This window comes from Arvicanthis niloticus, chromosome 7, assembly GCF_011762505.2.
Source record: "Arvicanthis niloticus isolate mArvNil1 chromosome 7, mArvNil1.pat.X, whole genome shotgun sequence".
In the NCBI taxonomy this organism is placed as follows: domain Eukaryota; kingdom Metazoa; phylum Chordata; class Mammalia; order Rodentia; family Muridae; genus Arvicanthis; species Arvicanthis niloticus.
In genome coordinates this window covers 7,408,792-7,419,896 of record NC_047664.1, presented here as the reverse complement: position 1 = coordinate 7,419,896, position 11,105 = coordinate 7,408,792, and the positions used below count along the sequence as shown (strand labels likewise).

At 43.1% G+C, this 11,105-nt stretch overlaps 1 pseudogene; it reads left to right on the top strand.

Moving 5' to 3' along the window:
* The first annotated feature begins 9,705 nt into the window (after positions 1-9,705).
* Positions 9,706-10,122, top strand: LOC117713029 (small ribosomal subunit protein eS26 pseudogene; annotated as a pseudogene).
* The last annotated feature ends 983 nt before the right edge of the window (positions 10,123-11,105 follow it).

Here is an 11,105-nt window from a genome sequence, read left to right as displayed (position 1 = left end):
CAGTCTCATTGCAAACATCCTTCTCCTCTCAAATATTTCCATTGGTTGATGCATTAGTTTAATGAGAATGTCCCCTTATAAATTTATATATTTAAATAGTTGGTCCCAAGTGAGGATGCTTAAATCCCATTTAGAAGGGGGAACAAAATAATCATGGGAGGCAGAGTGAGGGAGGGACCTGGGTGGGAGAGGTGTGAGGGAGGGGAAAAGGGAGCAGGCTCAGGTATAGGGGGAGACAGGAAAGAAGCCAGGAGAATTAATGGAAATATGTACCTACCATGGGGCATGGGGGGTGTAGGGTGTGGGAGTGTGGGGGTATAGAGGGTGTAGGGTGTGGGGGTATAGGGTGTGGGGGTGTGTGGGAAACCGCTAGAAAATCCCAGAGACCTGTGATAGGGGATGCTCCCAGGATTCATTGTGGGTGACCTTAGCCAAAATGCTCAATGGTGAGGATATGGAACCTGAAGATAGTAGTCAGACAGGACCCCCATGGATGGATGGGAACATCAACCTATCTACAAAAGTTTCAACCCAAAATTGCTCCTAAAAATGCAGGGACAAAAAATGGAGCAGAGACTGAAAGAATAGCTGATCCATCCCATGGGTGGGTACCAATCATTAACACTATTACTGATTATAGACAAGAGCCTAGCATGTCTGTCCTCTGAGAGGCTCTACTAGGATCTGACTAAGACAGATGCAGATATAGCCAAGCATTAGATGGAGGTTGGGGACCACTATAGAAGAATTAGAGGAAGAATTGAAGGATGTGAAAAGGAAGCAACCTCCTACAAAGATCAACAGTGTCAACTAACCTGGACCCCTAGAAGCTCTCAGAGACTGAGCTACCAGCCAAAGAGCATATACCAGCTGGTCCGAACCCCCCACCCCACCCCTACCCCAGGCACTTATGTAGCAGAGACCTGCCTTGTCTGGTTTCAGTGAAAAAGGATGTGTCTAATCCTGTAGAGATCTGATTCCAGGGGTGGGAGTGGGGGGAATCCTGTCAGAGGTGAAAGGGCAACATTTGGGATGTAAATAAATAAAATAATTAATTAATAAAAACTTAGATAGATAGATAGATAGATAGATAGATAGATAGATAGATAGATAGATAAACACTTGGTCCCCAGTTAGTGGATCTATTTGGGAAAGATTAGGAGACATAGGCTTGTTGGAGGAGGTGTCTCATTAGACGAAGTTTGAGGTTTCAAAAACCCACACCATTTCCAGTCAACTGCCTCATGTCTGTGGATCAAGATGCAACCTCTCAGCTACTGCTCCAGTGTCATGGCTGCCTGTCTTCAGCCAAGCTCCCTAACATGATGGTCATGGACCCTAACCTTCTGGAATTTGAGCCTCAAATTATAGATTGTCTTTTATAAGTTGTACTTGTGATAGTATCTTATCATAGTGATATAAAGCAAATATGACAGTTGAGTTCTGGATTCAGAGGTTGTACGCCTGGAGGGTTGGGGTTCATCATTATTCCTTAATAGTTGGAAGGATTGAATTCCCTTGAATCAAATTATTTGCTTTGATTTCTTACTTTCTTTCTTTAAAATAATTATTTGTGCCTTTTGGACAAGAGAGAGCATGAAAACACAATATAGATAGCAAGAGGCCCTGGTTTAGATGGCAGATCCACTGGGATGTGCCACCAGAAGATTTATATAAATAGCTTACAAAATTAAAAAAAATATTTGCTATTGTTTATGTCTTAAAACTCTTTTTCCTGTAAGTGGCATATATCTGGTATAGGCTGACAAGTCTTCTGTCAGCCCAAGGATTGTGTGTTTGATGCTACACTGGACTTCATAATAAAAATCTTACTCCAAATAGAGAAAAACACAAACCAACCAAACAAAAAATAAACTGAGTCCAGTTAAGAAGGTGACTTCAATGAATAGTCTGGAAATCTCTCTTTTCTCACTTTCTGCTACGCTGTGCTCTCCTGGGTCTTCTCTCCCTCCTCTGGATGCTGTCTCTTGGTCCTTTTCCCTCCTTCTCTTCCTCCTCCTCCTCGTCCTCCTCAGCTTGACCCTGGATGATAGTAGCAGCTGGATGGAGCAGGTGTTGTCCTTCCCTTTACTGTCTCCATCTTCCCCAGCTCCATGGAATTAAATGCCCCTGACCAATTAATACAAATGTATGTCATAGTTCTGCTCCAGATGGACCCATGGGCATGTCGGGGATTGGGGGTGGGTATTTAATTGATAATTGAAGTAGAAGTGCTCATCCATTGTTGATAATACCATTCTCTGGGAAGGTGGTCCTGGCTATCTAAGAAAGCAGGCTGAGCATGAACCTGTGTGGTGAGCCAGTATGCACCACTCCTCTACGGTTTCTTCTTCAAGTTTCTGTCCCAGCTTCTCTTAATGATGCATGTGACCAGGAAGTGAAAGCCAAATAAATCCTTACCTGTTCTAAACTGCTTTTAGTCAGAATATTTTGTCAAGGCAACAGAAAGGAGACACATTCTTACCCACAATGCATCTCCTGTAGACACTGTAAAGGGATTTGCATTCTAGCTGCTTCATTGATAGATATGTAAGGTAAAATTCACATGTAACAGCCCCAATTCCTCAATCATCAGTTACTATCACACTTCAGATTAAACTTCCTAGAAGCCCCCTGCCCAGGCAGGGAGCTCAAGAACTCTGTGAAACACCAGAGGTCGTGTTTGTGATCAAGTGACTACATAAGCCTGTTCCATTCATGGAAAAAAAAAGGTAATCTCCCCATTTTGCTTAACACTTAGTATCTGGCCATTAGGAAACATTTAAAGAACACCTACTATGTGCCACAAATTGTACAGGGATCTGGCATTTGAATCCTGCTCTTCAGAAATTTCAATGCCTCTGTCTGGCTTTGGACATGGAACTATAATACTAGCAATACTTGACACATAGGCAGGAAGGAATTAGTATTTGCCTGAGCTATAGATCCTATCTAAAAACACAAGCAAAACAACTAAGGTGGCTGGGTGTGTCGGTGCACAATTTTAATGCCAACACTTTGAAGGCAGGGACAAATTTTTCTCTATGATTTCAAGGTCAGCCTGGTCTACATAATGAGATTCTGTCTTGTACAAACAAACAAACAACAAAACAAAACAAACAGAAAAATATAGTGGAAAGCTTAGTGGGCAAAGATACTTTTAGCCATTGAGCTAAAGCATATCAAAATAAGTTTGTGTGTGTGTGTGTGTGTGTGTGTGTGTGTGTGTGTGTGTGTTTCATCTGCAGATCTGAGGAAGCTTGGGCAGGCCTGGTATCATGGACCACCCCAAGCTTAATGTGGGGTAGTAGGAAGTATACACACACACACACACACACACACACACACACACACACACTCTAAATACATACATACATACATACATGCATACATGTGAGAAAAACCCTGACAGCTGAGTGGTGATGTTGGATACCTTTAATCCCAGGTAAAGGAAGGCAGATCTCTGTGAGTTCAAGGCCAGTCTGGTTTACAGAGCAAGTTCAAGGACAGCCTGGGCTACACAAAGAAACTGTCTCAACAAACAAACAAACAAACTCCAAAAAACCTAACAGACAAACAATAGTTAAATTTTATATATATATATATATATATATATATATATATATATATATATATATATTTATAAAAATATATATTTATATATATGTATATATAAAATATATATATATTGAATAGTTTAATGTTCCAAGAGTCTGCCAATCAAATCATTTTGAAGATTCCCTATTTTTCTCAACAGAACAATGGACTTTTTAATAATAAGAAAATGATAAGAAACATTATGAATTGAGTACAGATGAGCATGAGTCCTAGCCATTCACACTTAACTGGATATGTCATGATCATTTGAAATTAATCCTAAAGTGCATGCCCGCCCCAGTCTATGTCCTGAAGTCACATCTTTCCCCTTATAGATTCATTTCCACATACAACAGAAGAGACAGGCATCTGTGATAGACTGTGTCAGGAAGTTCTTGCTTCTCTCTAGGGACACTGCCTTTCTGTGTGGTACAGAGACCAGAGCTCAGGGCTCTGTGCATGTGAGGCAAATACTCTGTCTCATCTGCACCCACAGTCTTGGAGAAGCCTGCTCATTGTCTCATAGGTGTAGAGGAGTTTGTCCCTTCACAGCTGTTAGAATGGACCACTCACCATGGGGTGAGATGCAGTGTGGGCTGCTCCCCACTCAGTCTGAACTTGCCAGCCAACAGGCTGTGCTGTAGAGAGTCAAAGAAACAGTTGGTGTGTTCTTGGATGCAAGAACAAGGAGGCAAGAACATGGCACTCCCTTTCTGTTAAAAACACAAGGTTGTGGTCCACTGTAGTCAGCAAATAATCATTGTAACCTTTTTTGCTGTTTTCCTCTGTGTGTGTGTGTGTGTGTGTGTGTGTGTGTGTGTGTGTGTGTGTGTGATATGCAAATTCTCTTATGTGTGTGGGCACACATTTGTGTGGGTTTTCATACATGTGTGTGCATGCATGTGGAAGTCCAAGGTTCAAGTCAGATATCATACTCCATCCCTTCTACCTTAACCATTGAGGCAGGCTTTCTCCACCAACCCTTGAGCTCACCTATATGGCTGGTCTCCCTAGAGAGCTAGCTAGCTCTGGGGAGCCTCTGTCTCTGCCTTCCAAGACTGGAATTACAGGTATGCTGGCATGCCCACCTGACATTTACTGGGTTCTGGAGAGCATTCTGGCCTTCATGCTTATGTAACAAGAGTTTTAACAGTTTTGACTCAACCTTTTTTTTTTTTTTTTTTTTAAACTAACATTCGGTTCCTCGTATCTTGCCATTCAGCTACTTGTGTCTGACTCTTTCCTGTCTCCCTCCCAAGGGTGAGTTGGTATGTTTTATGCATTAGTCTATGCCGTCTATTTATTCCTTAAAAATCAGAGAGAATTTTATAAAAAGAATCAAAAATGGGCAAACTGCATAGACGTTTTATGCCTGCTACAGCATTATTCTGTGTAACATTTTCTGCACAATGAAGTTATATAAGTTTAACAGATTTTATGTACTGAGGCTTGCATCTGAATTAATGAAGATTAATGAGCTGGCCTTGGAAATACTAAGGAGTGACTAATGTAGGTACCTAACGAACACCAGTTGAGTTGTATGTATACTCAACAGCAATGTACCTCATTAAAAGAATGATAAAAGTTTTGAGAAGGCCACTTGTGTATCTGGTTCATAATGTGTACAGCTGTGAGCAGATCGAAAGGTCCCTCCACCCCTGCTGCCCCGTGGGCTTCCGAATGACAGACAAATGGGCAATGCACTCAGGGAAGAATGGCGGTGTATTTATCATGGGGCCATAAATTTCAACAGGTCTGGATAAAAAAAACCTGCTATTATCAGTTGCATAAAATAAATTTAATTTTACCAGAGGTCAATTATCATCTATAAAATGTTCATAGTAATTGATACTTCTTTTAAACTTTGACTACGGTCTGCCCCGGACCCTGGACCAAACCCTTTCTCTCTGTGCCCTTGTACATGAATTGGAGGTAGTAGGGCTGAGGACTTCTTGGTTGTCTTCTTCAGGTTTTGAAATCAGGATTGCAGCCTCTGAAATAAAAATTCCAGATCCCAGATACTCCATTCTGGTCTGTAAGCAAGGGCCTTATAACTTCTGAGTGTTACAACTCTTTGACCCTGATAAATCTTTGATTCTCCAGGGAGAGGTTTTCCTCACAATGACCTTTAGCTAAGGAGCTTGTGGGAGTAGACCTCAGTGAAGGGGATTGTGGGAGTGGGCTTCAGTGAAGGGGATTGTGGGAGTGGGCTTCAGTGAAGGGGATTGTGGGAGTGCTATGCTAAAGACCCCTGACTCTCATTTCTGGAGCAGGTTGATTCTCTGCCTCTGTATTGCTCAATGTTCCACATTTACATATTTTCTGCTCAATTCTTTTTCTTTTTTTTTTCTTTTTTCTTTTCTTTTTTTTGTTCTTTTTTCTTGTTTTGTTTTTTGTTTTTTTGTTTGTTTGTTTGTTTGTTTTTCGAGACAGGGTTTCTCTGTGTAGCCCTGGCTGTCCTGGAACTCACTCTGTAGACCAGGCTGGCCTCAAACTCAGAAATCTGCCTGCCTCTGCCTCCCAAGTGCTGGGATTAAAGGCGTGCGCCACCACTGCCCGGCTAATTCTTTTGTTCTTACTGTTCCATGTTTATAAAAACAGAAAAACTGACTCTCAGGTAAGCCACATATCTTAGTAAAGTCCCATGGCAGCCTGGATTTCCATGGAGTTCACTGGCAGGTGGAAGGCATGCAGTTAATTTCAGGAATCTCTAGAAATGTCCAGTCTGAGACTCTGGTACAGGAATGGATTTCCTGGGTCAAGGAGGCTATCGGATGTTCTCTTTGGGTAGTTGAACACAGCAAAGAAACTCTTAGAACCTGTTCACAATGGGCAGTCTCAGACAAAAGACATGAAGCCATAGGGAGTTCCATAGGGGTATTCAATGGCGAAGCATCCAGTGAAAAGACTTGCAGAGGAAACAGAGTAAGGATGCAGATCTAGACCAGGCTCAGGTCTGGACCTCCTGGAGCTTCCCTCGGGTGCCTGTGGTCCATTCTGGGCTCCATGGCAGGGGTTAGTACTCTACCTCCTTCCCCTGCACTCGGCTGGTCAGCTGGTGACACACTGGCTCATTGTGTAAGTGATTTTTTCCCAGTCTTCTGGTTTCCAGGTCTCTGTGTTTTCAGCAGTTGATTGACTCCTGGCAGGAGCCCAGATTTAAGCTGGAAGTGAAGCCAGCACCCAGGGTAGTCAAACGCAGAGAAACCGTGAACATAAACCTGACATGGCTCTGAAGACCGCAATGCTTAGCAACACCATCAAGGCGGACTGTTCATTGATTTGAGGTTCATAATTTTGGAATATACATATGCCATACATTTGTAAGCTTTTATTAGATAAATGACCAAAACTCCAAATGTCATGCAATGATTCCATACATGTGACTCTTTGATGAGAGCATCATTTTGGGAGCACAATTATGTGAAACGAAAGAAAGCCAAAGTCTCGAAGCCATATTTAAGAGCAGCCAATTCATTCTATTGCAATTTTATCATCCTTTTGATAGTGCTGCTTTTTAAGAAAAGATTTATTTGTTTCTATTTTTGATATTTTTATATGTGCGTGTGTTTTCCCTGTTTGTATGTGTACTGGGTGCATGCAGTTCTCACGTTGGCCAGTAGAGGAAGTAAAATCCTCTGGCACTGGTCTGGGACAGATCATTGTGAGCCCGCCTGTGGGTGCTGGAGACTGAACCTGTGACCTCTGCTGTAGCACTTACCGTCCTTATCCACTAAGCCAGGGGTTCTCAACCTTCCTAACACTGAGACTCTTCAATACAGTTCCTCCTGTTGTGCTGACCCCAACCATGAAATTATTTTCATTGCACTGTAATTTTACTAGTTATGAGCCATAGTGTAAATATATGATATACAGGATATCTAATATGTAACCCCTATAAAAAGATCATTCTACCTCTAAAGGGGTAGTGACCCACAGTTTGAGAACCTCTACAATGAGCTATCTTTCCAGCCCTAATTGCCTGATGTTTCAAAAATAATTGTTATTAATAACTTAATTAAACCAGTATTTTAGTATACAGAGACATTCTTGATTGATATTTTGGGCAAACTCCTATATTTTATTTATATACTTGTGGCAAATTTTACTTATAAGAATTTGGAAATAATATACAATAAATATAGAATATGTGAAGAATCCAAACTAGAAAGTTAAAATCATCTGTGATTTTCTTGCTTATAACATCATCACCAACATTTTTGGTGGATTCTTCTACACTGTGTATGTGTGTGTACCCTCCATCAAAATATACGTGATGCATGTTCTTTCTTCTAAAGTTAAGATTGAAGTATTACATAATCTGCCTTTTCTAACTAATATGCATCCTGAACACCCATGTATCTTAATAAAACAAAACACTAAGTAACTAAACAATGTCCTCTCACCTGAGTGTACAGTGATTGTGTACACAGCTTCCTTCTTGGGCATTTGAGTGAGTTCTTACCCCTCTGAAACAGAAACTGGCAGGGATCCAGAGCTTCTCTTGGTGTCAGATGGCACAGCTAAAAATGTCTCTTCAGCCTGTCTGCAGCTTCCCACACCTGCTGGTCCTGGAGTTCATTGAATCAGTGTTCATACTTTTCCTCTGAAAAATGTACATCTCAGAATGAAGCAAATAACCTAGGGGCTGAGAGTGTGTCTGCATCAAGGCCAGGCAGACCTGGGTTCAAATCTCGGACTTTGTATCTTCCAGCCCTCAAACGTCCCGAACCCCCAGGCTTAAAATAGGGTTGGTCCATGAGAGAACTGAGCTAAAACCATCTGCTAGTTTGTGAATAATAGTCTTATCAATGACTGGTTCTGTGAGCATTTTAGTATCTGAGGCTCTGTGCAAGGTACTGAACACAGAGCATCAGGGAAACAGCCCAGCTGACCTGTGGAGTTTACAGGCAGGTGTTGTACATGACATCAGGCTTGAAAAGACAATTATCCAGACACTATTGCAGATGCCCGGAAGTGCTTGCTGACAGGAGCCTGATACAGCTGTCTCCTGAAAGGCTCTGCCAGAGCCTGACAAATACAGAGGCAGATGCTCACAGCCAACCATTGGACTGAGTGCAGGTTCCCGATGGAGGAGCTGGAGAAGAGACTGAAGGAGCAGAAGGGGTTTTCAGCCCAGTGTGGGTAACAGTGGTGTCAAATGGCCAGACTCCCAGAGCTCATGGGGACTGGAATACCAACCAAAGAGTACACACGGAAGGACCCATGGCTCCAGCCACATATGTGGCAGAGGATGGCTTTGTTGGACATCAGTGAAAGGAGAGGCCCTTGGCCCTGTGGGGGTTCGATGCCCCAGTGTAGGGGAATGCCAGGGTGGGAAGGTGGGAGTGGGTGGGTGGGTGAGCACTCTCATAGAGGCAGGGGGAGGGGGGATAAAATAGGGGGATTGTGGAGTGGAAACCGGGAAAGGGGATAACATTTGAAATGTAAATTTAAAAAATAGCCAATAAAAGAAAGAAAAAGAAAAGACAGTTACTGCATGTTATACAGAATGCTCTGGCATTCTCACAGACAATAAACATCTTTGCTTATGATTCAAAGCAAGCAGGCAGGAATGTAGGAAGATTGCTATCGACCCCCAAAACACCCTACATGCTCAAATCTATCTGATCTCCCAAATGAATAGAAACTGTATGACTGAGACTTGGCAATAACATACTGCAGCTTAGGACAAGCCTGCCCACCACATATGTCCTTTGCTGGGCTAGGCTTTTTTATTTATAACACCTTTGCTCCCCTGGACTTTGGTGGAATCCTCATGGTGATCTCTTTGCCCAAGTGTCCTTAGCTTTCCCCATTTATTCTGTCACCTTCCTGTTGTCAGGGCTTAGCAGGGCACAGAGCATTGAGGCATCTCACCATAAACAGAGCTGGATGACTTGAAAATTAACTTAACACTTCAGGACAGAGAGGGCAACACTGGCTAGACAGAACTATCCAGGAAGGAAGGAGGAGGCTCAGGAAGAGGTAGGGAGGAAGGAAATGAGTCCAGGAAGATGTGGAGAGGAAGGAAGGGATCTCATCTGTGAGCATGCTGGAGACAAACCAGTTCACTTAGTTCACGTGTCTTTGAAATGGGAAGGTGCTTTCGAGTCTTGGCTCCAAGATGACCAAAAAAAGAAGAAACAACGGTCGTGCCAAAAAGGGCCGTAGCCATTTGCAGCCAATTCGCTGCACGAACTGCACCCGGTGCGTGCCCAAGGATAAGGCCATTAAGAAGTTTGTCATTCAGAACATTGTAGAAGCCGCTGCTGTCAGGGACATATCTGAAGCAAGCGTCTTTGACGCTTACGCGCCTCCCAAGCTCTATGTCAAGTTGCATTACTGTGTGAGCTGGGCCATTCACAGCAAAGTCGCCAGGAATCGATCTCGTGAGGCCCGGAAGGACCAAAACCCCTCCCACCACCACCACGATTCAGACCTGCTGGCGCTGCACCACGACCTCCACCAAAGCCCATGTAAAGAGGTGGTTTCTTTCATAAAGGCAAAAGGAAAAATGCATTGGGAAAAAATAAAATGGAAGTTCTACTTTAAAAAAAAAAAAGAAGAAAGAAGAAAGAAAGAAAGAAATGGGAAGGTGGCCCCAAGTAAAGGAGACAGTGGGAGCAAAGAGAAGACAGGATGATGAAGGGCATAGAAAGTATCAGAATGTGGACCAGGAAGTGGCTGGAGAAAGGCTGTGGGTGGGAAAGTGGAAGTTCCCAGGCAGGATGTGAGAGTTGAATCTGGAAATCCCTTCCTTTTAATTCTAATGGTAGAGATAAATATAAAACATGAAATAGGAAGGACTGTGGCCTTGAAGGGATATGAACTCTACAGAAAGATCAACAGAGTCAACTAACCTGGACCCCTGCTACTCTCAGAGACTGAACCACCAACCAAAGAACATACACAGGCTAGACCACCCCGCACCCTACATCCACACACACACACAATTGTAACAAATGTGCAGCTTGGTCTTCATGCGGGTCCCAAACAATTGGAGCAGGGGCTGTCCTAAAAGTTGTTGCCTGTCTGTAGGATATATTCTTCTAGCCGGGCTGCCTTGTCTGGCCTCAGTGGGAGAGGCTGTGTCTAGCCTCCCAGAGACTTGCTGCGCCAGAGTAGGGGGGTACCCAGGGGCCCCACCCTTTCAGAGGAGAAAGGGATAGGGATGGGGGAAGGATTAAGGGAGAGAGTGACAGGGGGTGTGGCAGTGTGGATGTAAAGTAAGTAAAAGATACCAAAAAATAAAAAAAATAAAAAACCACGCCATCCAAGAAAGAGGATACAGCTTTACACAACAGAGATGAGGATTCTGGAAATATGTGGTCGCTCAGGAAAACCAGAGAGCAAATTAAGACCTCCTCCCTGAGATAAGAACACTTTAGAATCTTGGTCTTCACAAGTCTCTGAGGAATGGAAACCTGTGACCTGGGGCCCTTGCCTCTGACCTTAGGGCACAGAGCTACCTCCTTCTATATGAAGCTAAATAGGCCTTTGCACAC